Source organism: Dasypus novemcinctus, chromosome 2 (assembly GCF_030445035.2).
Source record: "Dasypus novemcinctus isolate mDasNov1 chromosome 2, mDasNov1.1.hap2, whole genome shotgun sequence".
NCBI classification, from domain to species: Eukaryota; Metazoa; Chordata; class Mammalia; order Cingulata; family Dasypodidae; genus Dasypus; species Dasypus novemcinctus.
In genome coordinates, this window is record NC_080674.1 from 100,221,025 (window position 1) to 100,238,668 (window position 17,644).

Here is a 17,644-nt window from a genome sequence, read left to right on the forward strand (position 1 = left end):
GTGATGCCAACAAAATGGCACACAGACAGGAAACTTGGAGGAAGCAAACAGAAAGCAGATAGAAAAAATGTTTTGATTCTTCCTCCCACCAGCATTCCTTTTTGGCAGAGTCCAATGTGGAGCCAGCTAGCAAAGCAGAAATGTGGTTTGCAAAGTGCCAACCCTAGCATCAGAAAGTAAAGTATAGAACTATGGGTTTGGAGCTGAGAGACAATAGCTTAATAACTGGCACAACCTTTAGGGTATTTTTGAGTTTTGCAATTGCAGTTCTATTGATCTGCCTGTTAGACCTGTACAGAGTAATAGTTCAGTTAGTTTCTTAACAGTTTGCCTTTTTTGCAAAGTTTTCTTTCCTCCCCTCCCCTCCCCTCCCTTCCCCTTCCCTCTCCTCCCCTCCTCCCCCTTCCCTTCCCTTTCCTAGGTACCAGGGCCAGGGATTGAACCCAGGACCTCGTAAATGGGAAGCTGGTGCTCAACCATTGAGTCACATTAGCTCTCCTGAGTTAGTTTTTCATTTGTTTGCTTGTTTTTTTTGTTTTTGTTTTTAGGAGGCACTGGTAACTGAACCCAGGACCTCCCATATGGGAAGCAGGCACTCAACCACTTGAGCCACATAGGCGCCCCAAGGTTTTCTTTTTATATACCATGATTCAGAGAGTAAGTACCTTGTTTTCAAATTTTGGTTTTCAAATTCATTGCCTAATTTGAATTAATGAAGCAATTCATTAATTAAAGCAATTCATCGATCAATAAAACTTTAATTAATATTTTAGTCCAATATTGGTTCCCTAGGGCTGCTATAACAAAGTACCATAAACTGGTGCCTTGAAACAACAAATTTATTCCTTCACAGTTCTGGAAGCTAGAAGTCTGAAATCAAGCAGGACCATGCTCCCTCAGAAGGTCCAAGGGAAGAATCTTTCCTTGCCTTTGCCTAGCTTCTGGTGGCCCCAGAGGTTTCCTCTTTTGTGGTAGCATAGTTCCAATCTCTGCCTCTGTCTTTGCGTGGCCATCTTCTCCCTGTTGTCTGTGTCTTCTTCTTATAAGGACAGCAGTTAATAGTGGATTAAAGGCCCAATATAACCTCATTTTAACTAATTACATCTTCAGTTGGCTCTGTATCCAAATGTGGTCACAATCAGATGTACTGGGGGTTAGGACTTCAACTTATCTTTTTTGGGGGGACATAATTCAACTCCTACCAAGCCCTGTGCTGGGATTTTTTGTTGTTATAGCTCTTATTGTCTACAAGAGTTAAGCACTGATCTCTGTTAGAGATTTTTATTAAATAAGGGCCTTCGAGTTCCTAAAATAACGTGTAATTGCTTTGGTTAACAAGTTAGAGCATTTGACCTGTTATATCAAGTTGCTCTTTCAAATGCTGGAATTTTAAAATACTTCCACATATTAAATTTTATATAGTTTTATGATTTTTTTCTTGGGTAGAGAATCTTGGCTTTAAAAATATTCTCCAGACTACAGGATATTTAACTGGCCCTCTGTTAGAACACTTTTAGCTTTTTTTTTCAGTCTAAGCTACTGCCTGACTTCCAAACTTGGTTAAAGATTCTTAACATACCCCCTTTAACATGGCTTAGTATACTACTCTTTAACATGGAAAATTTGCTCACATGGAGTTTTTATGAAAGTAGACTTTATATAAAATGTTAAATTAAACTTTCAGTAGGAAATGGGTCAAATAAATAGAGAATATTAAATATGAGGTGGGAAGATGTTTAATTAGCTGTAGAAGTACTTAAAAATATCTGTTGACGTAAAACTAACAAACACAAAAATGTATTTAGTCATTTACATTTTACCAGTGGAAACTTTGTTATAAAGAATGATCTGTGAAGAAGCTTTCATTTTGTACATAAATGTATTTGATAGTCCAAAAACCAATTTTATCTAAGATCCAAATTGTGAAAATGGGTTATAGTTAAGCTTATTCAAAGGCAGTAACCATGCCAGATCTTCAAATACTGCAAATTCTTTTCCATAGGTAAATTTATAAATACCTCAAAATGTTGGCTGAAAGTGTAACCTGAATGTAGCACTTTATATACTGGGTTCTTTCATGGTAGTTTTGGGAAACCACTGTTTCAAATGGTTCTACTTTTATTACTGCAGGTGTCCCTTTTCAATCATGCCTCCCACGGATAAGATTGTTTGGTTCTTTTAGAATTCTCAAACTATGTTAAGCTGCCATCTATAATCAGAGGACATCTGGAAATGTTGCAATTAGATTTTTAAAAAGTGACGGGTTACTGTAGTCACTAATGCTGTGTTACCACAAATTCATTTATTAATCTTCTAGGGATTTCTCATCAAGGAAGTCAGAGGTTGGCATTAATTGATCTGTGGTTGCCATTTGAATATTAGTTCATGTTGAACTGATTTGTTTTTCTAAAGATATATAACATATGTTGAGTCTGTATGGAATAAAGCTCACACAGTGTAGTTTGGCCAAAAATAACCTGTTGGCTGTTCATTTTTAGAATTTTTACTATTTCTATAATTATTAGAGGTGTGTTCTAGTTAGTACTTAATACATGGTGAATTTATAGTCACTGGAGAAGTTGATTATTCAGTTTGTGAATAAACAGAACCCCTCTTTTGGATTTGTCCCTCATGGTTTCTGCCATGGGCATTTCCCTACCTGTGTAGCTCTGAGTAGGTAGATAAAAGAAAGATAAAACAAAAATTGTTATTTTTATTGTTTTAATTTGATTGACTCTGATGAAATATTTAAGAGTCTTATGATATTACCTTCCTGGCTCATTGTTTTCATTGTTGACATTATTTCCCTGTGTCACTGAGAGTAGATCTTAATGATCTCAACATTAGTTTCTTAAATGTTAAGATAGATTATATTGTCTGTAGAGAAAACCATTTTTATTTTTAAAATTGTATTCTCAAGGTAGCATTTCACGTTAAAAAGCCTAGGTAATTTTTTCCATATTCATTTTTAAAAAAATTATTTATTTATTCCCCTGCCTTGTGACTTGCTAGCTGTGTGCTCCCTCTGTCCATACGCTGCACGTTTTTCTGTGTCTGCTTGTCTCCCTTTGTTGCATCATCTTGCTGCACCAGCTGTCCGCAGGCATGGGCTGTCAGCTCTCTGCAGGTGCGGGCCATCAGTTCTCCACGGACGCGGACCAGCTTGTCTTCACAAGGGGGCCCTGGGATGCGAACCCAGGGCCTCCCATATGGTAGACGGGAGCCCAGTCGTTTGAGCCACAGCTGCTTCCCTCCATATTCATTTTTAATTTGAACTTATTTATAAGCGAACAGTAGCAGAATTTGCTACTTATCCCCAATGTGCATTCTTTCCCTTCTTCCTATTAGCAGTAGAATCTCCTGATTTGCAGCTGGACACATGGCCCCTGAGCTAGAGACTCCATTTGCCAGACTTGTTAGAGCTAGGTGGTTACATGGCTAGGTTTTTGCCCATGGGATGTGAGTAGAAATTACAAATGCAGTTTCTGGGTCTTGGCTTTTAAAAAACTGAGTATGTATGTCCTACTTTTTCATTCCCTTTTCTTGAAGACTGCACCTTAACCATGGTTCATCCAAGTTGTTGAATGCATCAGGACTTCATTTCTTCTTACAGCTGAATAATATTCCATCATATGTATATACCACATTTTGTTTATCCATTCATTGGTTGATGGATACTTGCGTTGTTTCCATCTTTTTGCAATGGTCAGTAAAGCCACTATGAACATTGGTGAGAAAATATCTGTTCCTATCCCTGCTTTCAGTTATTCTGGATATATACTTAGTAGCAGGGTTGTTGGATCATATGGCAATTCTGTACTTAGCTTCCTGAGGAACCACCAAACTGTTTTCCACAATGGCTGTACCATTCTTCATTCCCACCAGCAGTGAATAAGTGCTCCTATTTCTCCACATCCTCTCCAACACTTTTATATTCTGTTTTCAATAGTTGTCAGTCTGGCAGGTGTGAAATGATAGCTCATTGTGTGTTGATTTGCATTTCCCTAACAGCTAGTGATAGTGAGCATCTTTTCATGTGCTCTTTAGTTATTTGTATTTCCTCTTTGGAAAAATGTCTGTTCAGAGGACTTCTGGGAAGATGGTGTCAGAGTAGGTAGGCAGGGCTGAACTCTTTCACAAAAGCAATGGAGGAAGGGCAAAAAGCTGTCTGAGGGACCTGCCGTGGGTACCTGCAGACCAGGAGAGAGCTGTTCATTCCTCAGGAGGGAGAGGAACAGAGAGACAAAGAAGCTGAAATGAAAACCGAGTTACTAACCCCTGCAGTCAGGAATGGCACCCATCCCCCACCCTCAAGATGAACTGCCTGGATAAAACCTGTGGCTCACTGCAGCCAACTGAGAGGGAAACAGATGTTCTCCTCCTCCCTGGGAAGAGAGAGGGAGAGGTAGAGGGGGGAGAGTGGTTTCTCTTCAGTGAACTTGACCAGCAGAACCTGCTTTGAATCTCAGGTCTGGCCAGACCAGAATCATGGGCAAGTATTGAGTGAAATAAGCCAGATACAAAAGGACAACTATTATATGGTCTCACTAATATGAACTAAATATGATGAGTAAACTCACAGGGGTAAACTCCCGAGTATAGATTACCAGGAGATAGAATAAAGATAAGAGAATAAGAGCTGATGTTTAATGCCTATAGAATTTTTAATAAGGTTTATTATAAAAGCGTGGAAATGAGTAGAGTTGATGGTAATACATTATAATCAGTGTAACTAACACTGCTGGTTTATCAGTGTGATTGTGGCTGAAAGGGGTAGTCTGTGGATGTAAATGTCAGTTGAAACAAAGCTAGAGAATAACCTGGGGACTGTGATAACAGTGATTTCATTGGTGGATGAAGATTATGGTTAATAGTATAAATATAAGAATGTTCTTATACAAAGTGTTAAAAATATGGTGATACATGGCAAAGTTACAACTAATGCAACTTATGGATGATAGTTAACAGTAATATTGTAATATTTTTGCAGCAAAGGCAAAGAAGATATTATATCAATTCTAAGAGACAACAGTGTGGGGGGGTATAAAGGAGGTATGGGATTTTTCCTTTTGGAGTAATGAAAACTTTCTAAAATTGATGGAGATAATGACAGCACAACTCTGTGATCAAAATGAGAGCCACTGAATGTGCACTTTGAATGGATTTTACAAAACCTTGGGTTGTATAACACAGGGGATCCAGTGATGGAAGATAGTTAACAGGACAAATATGAGAACATTCTCTCATGAACTATAACAAATATACTATTATAATACAGGGTGTCAATAATTGGGTTGGTTGGGTGAAATACACCACATGTAAGATATGGGCTATAATTAGTAGTATTTTAATGATGCTCTTCCATAGTTTGTAACCAATATTTCATGGCAATGTAAAGTGTTGGTGGTGGGGTGATGTATGGAAGCTTTGTATAGTGATATGTGTATTTGTTTTTTAAGTTCACAACTTTTACTGTATATCTATTGTTTGTGTATGTTCATAACACTATATATTCTGGATATTAAACCTTTATCAGATATGTGATTTCCAAATATTTTCCCCCATTGAGTAGGCTGCCTTTTCACCTTCTTGACAAAGTTCTTCGAAGTACAGAGGTATTCAGTTTTGAGGAGGTCCCATTTATCTTTTTTTTTTTCTTTCATTGTGCTTTGGGTGTAAAGTCAAGAAACCACCGCCTACCACAAAATCTTGAAGATACTTCCTTACAGCTTTTTTCTAGGAGTTTTATGGTCCTTGCTCTTATATTTAGGTCTTTGACCCATTTTGAGTTAACTTTTGTATAAGGTGTGAGATAGGGGTCCTTTTCCATTTTTTTCTCAAAACTATAGCATTATTATTACTCCAAAGAAAAACAACCCCACCCCTTAGTATTTACCTCTCAATCCCTCAGGGATAGTATAGAGTTTTAAAAGTATTTGAAGCTTAAATATGTATCAAGACCTTTTAAAAATTATTTAGAGTGAAAATATTTGCATAACACTTTAATTTCCTGAATTAAATGAATCCTATTTGGTTCAGGGTTACCTGTATCAATGTAAAATATTGAACTAAACTGCAATGCATGTACACGTTGTTGAGAATACTGAGTTTATCATTCATTAAAATTGAATGCCTTCAGATTGTTTTGAAGAATTCAAGATCTGGTCTACTCTTTCTTAATTATTTACCAGTTCTTCTCACTAGTGTGTGGTCACATAAAATTTGTTATTATATAGTTCACCTAGTTGTTAGAATCTGTAAGTAAATCTGCTTGTCCTTGCAAATAAAGTTAATGGATTTCATAATAGGTCTTTCAGCAACTCAAAAACCTTTTTAAACCAAGTTCTAGTTGAAGGTTAGAGATCGTCAGAGCTCTGACCTGTGTTAAGTGGGAGCATTAATGTATTTTTATAGTTAACTCAGTTTAAAAAATATGACCCAATGACTTGAGCCTAGGGCTTGCTTGTGTTTTAAAAATAAATTTCTCATGTTTTTGACAACTTTTTATTGCAGAAGACTTTAGTTGAAGTACATGAACTACATGTCTTTTATTAGACATTGTACTTGCCATTGTAAAACACTCGGTATCTTTTATGGAGACAGTACCTTACCTATCCTGTAAGGTTTTGAGGGAATTAAATGGAATATTTATGTAGAGTGCTTAACACAATGCCTGGAGCATAATAAGTGTTTAAGAGAGGAAGAGAAAATGATAGGCCAGTGTGGTTGGAAAGTGAGGCAGAATGCTGTCACATGAGCTGGGAAAAGGAGATAAAGGTCTGGTGAGGCTGGATTAGAATTTGGGACTTTATTCTGGGGTAAAGTGGGAAGGATTTTTAGCAATGTGCAATATGCTCGACTTGGATTTTGAAAAGAACACTCAGGCTGCTGTTTGGAAATTGGGCATCAGAGTAGTGAGGGTGCATGTTCTTTCCTTTGGGCTGTAGATTTATGAGTTGAACATCTTTGATTTAAACAAGAGGTTTTAAATCCTTTCTGTGAGTACAGAGCTGGAGTCTTAGCTTCCAACTTTTATTTTAACATAACTTGCAAGTCATGCATCTCCTAGTTCTTTGGTAGTTTTTTGAACAAACTTGTGCATTCAGGGTCACCCTCATTCGGTAGGGAATGGGCAGGAAGCCAAGTAACTGGTTGGCCTTTAATGTGGCCCTGAATTAGGATGCATGTTACCTTTATCTTCTTTCATCTATCTGTCTTCCTGGCTTCCCAGATAATGGAAGCTTTGTTTCTACTCTAGCTTTTACTACCTTAGTTCTCAGGCAAGAAATGGCAACTCTGTGGTATAGATGCTACCATTTCCCTAACTCTTACCCATCTTGGATTTTTTAATCCCCGGAGTGCCAAAATTCTGCTCAGCATAGCACTCCAGATTGCTACACCTGGAAGAGCCTTGAGACTTACTAACATTCCTCAACCCACCACTTTGTTTATTGCTGGCAGTTATTTTTATATCATCTCATTTCTGCCTTATTCTGCATATAGGTCCTAACTATTGGACCTGTACCTGACCACAGCTACCGTAAATGCCTTTACTATCTTTTTTTTCATATTTATTTTTTTCATATTTATTTTTTATTTATTTCTCTCCCCTTCCCCGCCCTCCCCACCCCAGTTGTCTGCTCTCTGTGTCCATTCGCTGTGTGTTCTTCTGTGTTCACTTGTATTCTTGTCATCAGCACCCAGAATCTGTGTCACGTTTTGTTGTGTCATCTTGCTGCGTCAGCTCTCTGTGTGTGCGGCACCACTCCTGGGCAGGCTGCACGTTTTTCATGCTATGCAGCTCTCCTTCTGGAGTGCACTCCTTGCGCGTGGGGTTCCCCTTTGCAGGGGACACACCTGCATGGCACGGCACTCCTTGCACACCACAGCACTGTGCATGGGCCAGCTCCACATGGGTCAGGAGGCCCTGGGTTTGAACCTCGGACCTCCCATGTGGTCCCATGTGAGACGGATGCCCTATCCATTGGGCCAACTCTGCTTTCCCCTTTACCATCTTTTGGCATGTACCCTTTGGCTCACTTCTTGTACCCATGAAGAGCTTGTCCTACTTCCCGTCTGGATCTGGAATGTCAGCCCTGGTACCTCTGAGCTCTTCTCACTTTAGTTAATGTCAGTCTTTCCTTGCCCATTTCCCAGGTTGACTGTATCCTGTGCATCCCTTATATCTTTCTTCTAGGTTAAATATACAGGAAGGGACTGAAATATTAACTTGTCTGGGATTTACTTTTAAATACCTGGGCAAAACAATAATAACAACAAAAAATGTGGTAATACATAGATGAAACAAAGGTGGAAGAATGTTAGTACTTGTTAAAGCTGGGTTATGGCTATATTATACTACTCTATTGTGTATATATTTGAATATTTCTGCAATAAAACATAAAAAAGAAAGACATGGGGGATTTTTACGTAATAACTTTCTGTCTAGTGGAGGTCCTGGAGAGGCAGGACAGAGGTGTGAGAAGCAACTGGGTGATGGCTGAGAGAGGGTACTTCTTGTTTCCTGACCTATTGGAGAGGCCAATCATGTTGTCTTTTTTTTTTTCTTTTTTTTAAAGATTTACTTTTTATTTATTTCTCTCCCCTTCCCGCCCCCCCATTTGTCTGCTCTCTGCGTCCATTCGCTGTGTGTTCTTCTGTGACCACTTCTATCCTTATCAGTGGCACTGGGAGTCTGTGTTTCCTCCCGTTGCGTCATCCTGCTGCATCAGCTCTCCGTGTGTGTGGCACCATTCCTGGGTAGGCTGCATTTTTTTTTGCTCTAGGCGGCTCTCCTTATGGGGCACACTCCTTGTGCGTGGGGCTCCTCTACACGGGGGGACACCCCTCAGTGGCAGGGGACTCCTTGCGCGCATCAGCGCTGTGCATGGGCCAGCTCTACACGGGTCAAGGAGGCCCAGGGTTTGAATTGCAGACGTCCCATGTGGTAGACGGAAGCCCTATCCATTGGGCCAAGTCTGCTTCCCCATAGCCCTCTTCTGAGTTCCTTATGGAAGTCACTAACTTTTGTTTCACTTGACAGCACTATCCCAGGCATAGCAGACTTACCCAAGAAGGACTTTGGGCAAAGATACCTAGCTGTATCCCAGGATTTCTCAGCCTTGGTGCTAATGACAGTTTGGATGATTCTTTGTTCCAGGAGGCTACCCTGGGTGTAGTAGGATCTTTAGCAAGATTTCTGGCATCAGTTATGGCAACAAAAAATGTCTCTAAATATTGCCAAATGTCCCTTGAAGGGTAAAGTTATCCCCAGTTGCAAACCACTGAACTATAAGGATGTGCATTTTTTGCTAGGTTACATACCTGTATAAGCTGGCTAACTCGATTCAGGTATGTAGACACTATACTTTCTCCATGTTAAGTTAAAAGGCAAGTAGGATAAATAATATTTTTTAAATTAAGAATTTTCATCATCTTTCTATATGCTTGTTTCACTAATATAACTTGTTTTTATCTCTAGGACCCCTGGTTTTTGAACTTTATCATATAAAGTCTTGATCATTTTGATTAAATGTTATTAAAAATTAGTATTTCCCCCAATTTCTGCATGTAATATCTTTAAAAAAAAATACAGTGCAGTATTCTTTTCTCATTTACAGTATGCTATTCTTTTTCATTTTTTGTTATTAGATACGATTATATAGTGCTAATTTTTATTTTTAAAATTTTCTGAATTTTACAGTATCTTTGGATATGGAGCTTTTACTTGGATTGGAGAGTCTTTAAATTTATTTAATATATTTTGTGGTTCTGGGCACAGTGTAAATGAGACATTTTCAGGTGCTATAATATATAAATAAATGAATGTTTTTTCTGGCTCAGTTTTGTGCTACAATTAGCCAACAACTCTTATATTAACTTTTTCAACTGAATGGAAGTGCACTAGTACATATTTCTGATTTAATAAAATCCCCAAAAAAGGTTTTGTGCAAATATATTTATAACATGCAGGTGTTTGACACAGAAACATAAATCACATATACATAAAATTGTTTCAGGGAAATACTGAAATGTGCTGGGGAGGATATTAAAATATATATTTGAACATTTATTTTATAATTCAGCTTGTACATTTTTCAGACTATTTGAGAGTTTCACAGATCTATGATATCATTCACTTTTCTGTTAAACATTTCTAATCTTTTATGGTGTTTAAATTTTCTCTATTTTACTTGAAGCTGTTTTATTATCTAGTTAATCTGGTTGTGGAATTTCTTCTTTTTTGAGCATACGGAGATCTGGGTACTGAAAAATCAGTGAAATTATTCCCAAGAAGCTTATTTATCAGTTCTTTTATTATGATTCTCTACAGAAACATATGTAAAATATAGTTATTTTGTGCTACAAGAATCACAAGTATGCTGTCTGCTTAGATTGACAATCATACATAATCTTTGTATGTTATGCTAAAAAACATTGTTCACATTTTTAAGTGCTTTTAGGGAGACAACCCCATTCAGTGCATTATTTAAAAAAATATTTAAATTGGTGAGTGGTCATCTCTGAAATTCAGACCTGCTAATCTAATTTGCCTCTTAAAAGATATTTATAGACATTTTTCATTGAGTACCCGCTAAATAAATGATGCTTCTCTTTATGATTGTTCTTTTTCATCACTGTTTGCTCAAAAATGACCTGAAAGGGGTTTTTAAAGAAAGAAAATAATTTGATCTGATTAAAAAGGAATCATAATTCACAAATTAAGAATATTGTTGATTATGCAACTGTTTTGTAATGATAGTCACATGGCTAAATTCTTCACTTCTTCAAACCTTCCTCTGAATCAGGGTTCTTAACATTTTTTTGTTCCATGAACCCCTTTGCCAGTCAGATGAAAACCATGGATCCCTTACTGAGTCCCCACTCCACTGTGTATTATTTAATAAATATATCACAACTGCACCAACACATCCCCACAAAAATAATGTTTTTTTTTGACTTTTGATTCAAGCTCATGGACCCCTTGTTAAGAATCCCTCTTTATTTTTTTTTTCAAACAAATTAATTGCTTTTATTTTTAAAGAAGCTTTAGATTACATAAATGTTATAAAAAATATAAGGGATTCCCATATGCACTCCTCCTTTACCCTCCTCCACTTTCCCATACTAACAACATCCTTCATTCGTGTGGTACATTTGTTACAATTTATGGACACATATTGAAGCATTGCTGCTAACCATGAACTACACACGCCCAATCTCGTCTGATCTTGGAAGAACCCCTCTTTAAATATCCCCTTCCCAGTGAAATCTACTCACCACAGTATTTGAAATTATAGTCTCAACCCCATCCTGCACTCCCAGTTTTCTCATTGTCTGCTCTTTCTCTCTTAATAGCATTTATCATTTGCTGTCATACCAATGTAGCAGTTTGATATTTTTTAGGCATTCCAAAAATACTTTTTGTATTATGTTTTTAAACTGGTTTGTTCCTCTGGGCATATTAGATTATATTGGATTTGGATGGTGCACTTTTACTTGATTAAATTATGATTAAGACTTTGATTGGGCCACATCAGTAGGACATTGAGTCTCCATCCCCTTGGTGGGTGGGGACTCACACAGAAACTGCACTGCGGACAGGGGAAGTTGGAATTTTTTAGCTGGGGCCCAGGAAGTAAACACACAAGAGAGTAGAGCAGCTGAGCCTGGAGAGAAATGAGCCCTGGGAGAGAAATGAGACTTATCCCAGCCTACAGCTGATATTGGAAGAAGCTGGGACCATGGAACCTTAAGAAGAAGAGGAAGGCTTAACAGTGGCAGCCATCTTGCTCCAACATGTGGCAAGAGACTTTGGTGAGGGAAGTACCTTACTCTTTATGGTGTGGTAACTGCAAACTTCTACCCCAAATAAATACCCTTTATAAAAGCCAACAGATTTCTGGTATTTTGCATCAGTACCCCTTTGGCTGACTAATACAGAACTTGGTACTAAGAGTGGAGAAGGGCTTTTGCAATGACCAAGATGCTGGAATGGTTTTAAAAATGGGTAAGGGGTATTTTTTGGAGGAATTGTGAGATGCTTGATAGAAAAGGTCTATATTGCTTTGCAGAGACTGTTAGGAATCTGAATGCTAAAGAGATTTTTTTATGATGCCACAGAAGTAAGATGACACTATTGTTAGAAACTGGAAGAAAGTAATCCGTGTTTTAAAGTTGTAGAGAACTTGGCAAGATTGACTCCTGATGTTATATGGAAGGCAGAATTTGAAAATGGTGAGCCTGGGCATTTAGCTGATGAACTTTCCAAAGTAATTTTGAGAGTGCAGCTTGGCTTCTCCTAGCAGTTTATAGCAAAATGCTAGATGAGAGGTATAAGTTGAGAACTAAATTGTTGGGCAGAAAGAGAACAGAAACTGATTCTGGACCTTCCAAGGCTCTGGAAATCAAGCCCACAGATGATAGTGCTCCATTTGGGGACTTAACCAAACTTGGAACTTGTAAATCAGGATTGAAAATGCAATTATCTAGGAAAGACTTGTGGAAAGTCTTACTGTCTGATGGCTTGGACCCATGTTTCTTGCATGCTAAACCAACAAACTCTGAGAGAGCCGTATGAACAAAATTGCTGTCAGCCTGAAATAAAAGGGACATGGAAAGGAGAGATTGAAGGGGAAACTACTTAAAGAGGAAAACCATGAAAGCTGAGATCCAGAATTAGGACATTGCCTTGGGCCAAGAGAGGAACCCCACCCATGTGTACAGAGGATGAGTTTGCCCTAGCAGTTGAAGAAGATGAAGTTCCCCTCCTATGTTTGGGGAGAGTTTTGCCACTCCTGGATATAGAGAGGGTGAAACACATTCCCTGGGGATTAGGGAGGTTGAGGTCAATGCCCCATAGATCTGAGAGGGGTGGGCTAGTCTCCCATGGATTAGAGAAGGGCAGATGGTCAACTGGTTGCTCTGAGAGGGTAGGACCTGTATGCCAAAAGTTAGGGAGAATGTTGTCTTCGTTTCACTCTACTAGGGGGCTTAACACTAACCCAAAGATTGGGGAAAGTGTGGCAGTCACCTCAACACTCTCAGGAGGTGAGGTCTGGAGCTTGGTTAACACCCAGATGCTTGATGAGGGTGGAACCAAGAAAATGGCCATTGGGCAAGCCTGTGGAAAGGGTGGGTCCCCATGAGGTCCTAGGGAGAAGAAACCATTGTCTTAAGAATGACTCTCAGCCTTTGAAATCTAGTGAAGTATGTTCTGCAGGTTTTCAGAACTGTAGAGGACCCTTGATTCATGTTTCCCTCCCAAGTTCTCCTTATTGTAATGAAAATATTTGTTCTTTGTCCATTTGTGTATTGAAAGCAGATAAATTGCTTTGTAAGTTTCAGAGGTCTTCAGCTACATGGGACTTTGCCCAGGACAAACTATATTTTCTTTAACTGATTATGATAGGATTTTGTACTTAGTATTGTTACTAAAATAAGGTTTTTTGAATATTGTAATGTCTTTTTGGAATTCAGAGGGTGGAGGGTAGCAGTTTGATATTGTTTATGAGTTCCAAAAATAGATACTGGATTATGTTTGTAAACTGGTTTGCTCTTCTGGGTATATTAGATTATTTTGGATTCAGGGGTTTCACTTTTACTTGATTAAATTATGATTATGGCTTTGATTGCACCATGTCAGTAAGATACTGAGTCCTCTCCCCCTTGGTGGGTGGGGACTCACAGAGAAACCGCACCTCAGAAAAGGGAGGTTGGAGTTTTTTTTAGCTGGAACCCAGGCAGTAAACACATGGGAGAGAACAAAGCAGTTGATCCCAGAGAGAAATGAGACCAGGGAGAAAGATGAGACTTATCCCAGCCTACAGCTGATATTGGAAGAAGTTGGGACCATGGAGTCTTAAGAAGAAGAGGAAGGTTGAACGTCAGCAGTCATCTTGCTCCAACACAGGGTAACAGACTTTGGTGAGGGAAGTAACTTATGCTTTATGACCTGCTAACTGTAAGCTTCTACTCTAAATAAATACCCTTTATAAAAGCCAACAGATTTCTGGTATTTTGCATCAGCACCTCTTTGGCTGACTAATGCATCATATAACCTACACATTTATGAAGTTTATTGTTAAATGTTTGTCTGCATCTCCTAGGTCCATTACCCGAGGTTATGAATTTTTCAAACTGCTTCATAGCCTGTAATGCAAGTGCCTGGTGTATAGGACTTCAGTGCAATCATAGAATGATCTTTTAAAAAAAATAATTTTATTGACATCTGTCATTCATACATGAACATACCTAATAGTGAATTGTAAAATTTGGAGCTTACAAAACAAACATGCCTAACAATATACAGGAGACCCACCCATCAACCTACCACCAACACCTTGCATTGTTGTGAGAAATTTGTTACAAATTATTTAAGAATATCATCAAAATCTTAAAACTAACTGTAGTCCATATCTTATTTTGGTGTATTTTCCCCCCAACCCACCCTAGTATTATTTTTTAAAGTATATTTTTATCATAGAAGTTGTGAACTTATAAAACAATCATGCACATGTGTAACACCCTTCATCAACACACCACACTGTGGTGTTACAGATTATGTAACAAGAGATTATGTGGTTGTTACAGATTATGAGATATTATCATCAAACTATACCACCAACCATGGTCCATAGCATACATTTGGCACCCTTTTTCCATACTTCACCATTATCAACACAGTACATCTTTGGCATAGATGCAAGAATATTACAGTATTGCTGTTAATCACAGTACATAGATCACACCAATTATATTTTCCCCATGATTCAATGGGATACACATCTGCTCTAGCCCACAAAGGACACTCTTGCATCTATACCATCAACCACAATTCTCATCCACCCCTGGGTTCACTGTGTTTTCAGTCCCTAGATTATTCTCTAGCTTTCTTTCAGTTGACATCTACATCCCTATACTTCTCTTTCCAGCTACATTCCATTTATAAACCAGCTAATACTCACTATGTGTTACCATCAATTCTATACATTTCCACAGTTTTACAGTAAAGTTAATTAAAATTTCTACATACATTAAGCACCAGTAGTCCTTTCCAGCCCTCCTCTTATCTCCTAATAGCCTATACTCTAGGTTTTAACTCCATGCATCTATTCTTTATAATTAGTTCAAATTAAAGAGACCATTCAATACTTGTCCTTTTGTGTCAGGCTTACCTCGCATAGCATAATGTCTTCCAAGTTCATCCATGTTATCACATGTGTCCCAATTTCATGTCTTCTTACTGCAGCATAATATTCCATTGTATGTATATTCCACATTTTGCTTATCCATGAATTGGCTGATGGGCACTTGGGTTGTTTCCATCTTTTGGGAATTGTGAATAATGCCACTGTGAACATCAGTGTGCAGATGTCTGTTCATGTCAGTTTTCAGTTCTTCTGGATATATTCCTAATATAGGAATTGCTGGATCTATATTTAGCTTCCTGAGGAACCGCCAAACTGTCTTCCATAGAGTCTGCAACATTTTACAGTCCCATCAACAGTGAAGGAGTTTTCCTGTTTCTCCACATTCTCTCCAGCTCTTATTATTTTCTTTTTTTTAAAAAAATGGCGATTCTCTGTGGTGTGAGATGATGTCTCATTGATGTTTTGATTTGTATTTCCCTAAGTGCTAGTGATATGAAACATTTTCTCATGTGCTTTTTTGGCCATTTGTATTTGCTCTTTGAAGAAATGTCTATTTAAATCTTTTACCATTTTAAAATTGGATTCCTTTCTCTTTATTGTTGAGTTGTATGATCTATTTATATAGAATGGAAATCAAACTCTTATTGGATATGTGGTTTCCAAATATTTTCTCCCATTGAGTGGACTGCCTTTAAATCTTGACAAAGCCCTTTGGATCACAGAAGTGTTTAAGTTTGAGGATGTGGCAATTTGATATTATTTATGAATTCCAACAAGAGATATTGTTTATATACTGGTCTGTTCCTTTGGGTATGGTACCCTTTAATTAATTTAAATTCAAAGGCTGTACACTTACTTGATTAAATCAAAATTAGGGCTTTGATTCAGCCATGTCATTAGGGCATGCAGGGATGAGTGTTCACCCCCTTGGTGGGCTATATAAATGAACATTCAATTAAGAACACAGAACACAGAAAGCCCCGGGAAGAGAAATAAGCGATTTGCCTGGTAGCCTACAGCTGACCTTGTGAAAGGAACAGAGCAGCTGAGCCCAGAAGGAAAGAGCCCTCAGCCTACAGCTGAGATCAGAAGAATCTGGGCCCTTGGAGCCTTAAACAGAAAGAGAAATATTGAACCTCACAGATATCACCTGCCATCTTGTCAACATGTGGCAATTGACTTTGGATGAGGAAGTAACCTTGAGCTGTACTCTTCAGGGCCTTGTAACTGTAAGTTTTTACCCCAAATAAATACCCTTTATAAAAGCTAACACATTTCTGGTACTTTGCATCAGCACCCCTTTAGCTGACTAATACAGAGGTGGTCCCACTTATCCATGTTTTCTTTCATGGCTTGTGCTTTTTGTTTAAGGTTTAAGAATCCACCACTTACTACCAAATCTTGGAAGATGTTTTCCTACATTTTCTTCTAGGAGCTTTACGGTTCTATATTTTATATTTAGGTCTTTGATCCATGTTGTGTTAATTTTGTATGAGGTGTGAGATAGGGGTCCTCTTTATTTCTTTTGGATATGATAATCCAGTTCTCCCAGTACCATTTGTTGAATAGACTATTCTGCCTCAGCTGGGTGGATGTGATAGGCTTGTCAAAAATTACTTGACCATAGATATGAGGGTCTGTTTCTGAACCATCAATTTGTTTCCATTAGTCTATATGTTTATCTTTATGCCATACCATGCTCCTTTTACCACTACAGGTAGGTAATATGATTTAAAGTCTGTAAGTGAAAGTTCTCCAACTTTGCTTTCCTTTTAAGATGTTTCTGGCTATTCAGGACCTCTTACCATTCCAAAATATTTGATAATTGTGTGGTCCACTTGTTTAAAAAAATCTGGTGGAATTTTTATCAGGATTGTATTGAATGTGTATCAATTTGGGTAGAATCGACATCTTAATGGTATTTAGTCTTCCAATCCATGAACCTGGAATGCTCTTCCAATTATCTAGGCCTTTTTTTATTTCTTTTACAATGCATTGTAGTTTTCTGAATTCTAGTTCTTTACATCCTTGCTTAAGTTTATTCCTAAATATTTGATTCTTTTAGTCACTATTGTAAGTGAAATTTTTTCCCTGACTTCCTCCTCAGATTGCACATTACTAGTGTATAGTAATACCACTTACTTTTGAGTATTGGTCTTGTATCCTGACACTGTACTGAAATTGTTTATTAACTTTAGTAGGCTTTGTTGTAGATTTTTCAGGATTTCTAAGTATAGACCATCTGTGAATAGTGAAAGTTTTACTCTTCCTTTCTGATGTGGATGCTTTTTATTTCTTTTTCTTGCATAATTGCTCTAGCTGGAACGTCTAGTACTATATTGAACAACTGTGGTGACAGTGGGCATCCTTGTCTTGTTCCTGATCTCAAGGGGAATGCTTTCAATTTTTCACTATTGAGTACAATTGTAGCAGTTTGGCATTATTTATGAATTCCAAAAATAGATATTGGATTATGTTTGTGAACTGGTCTT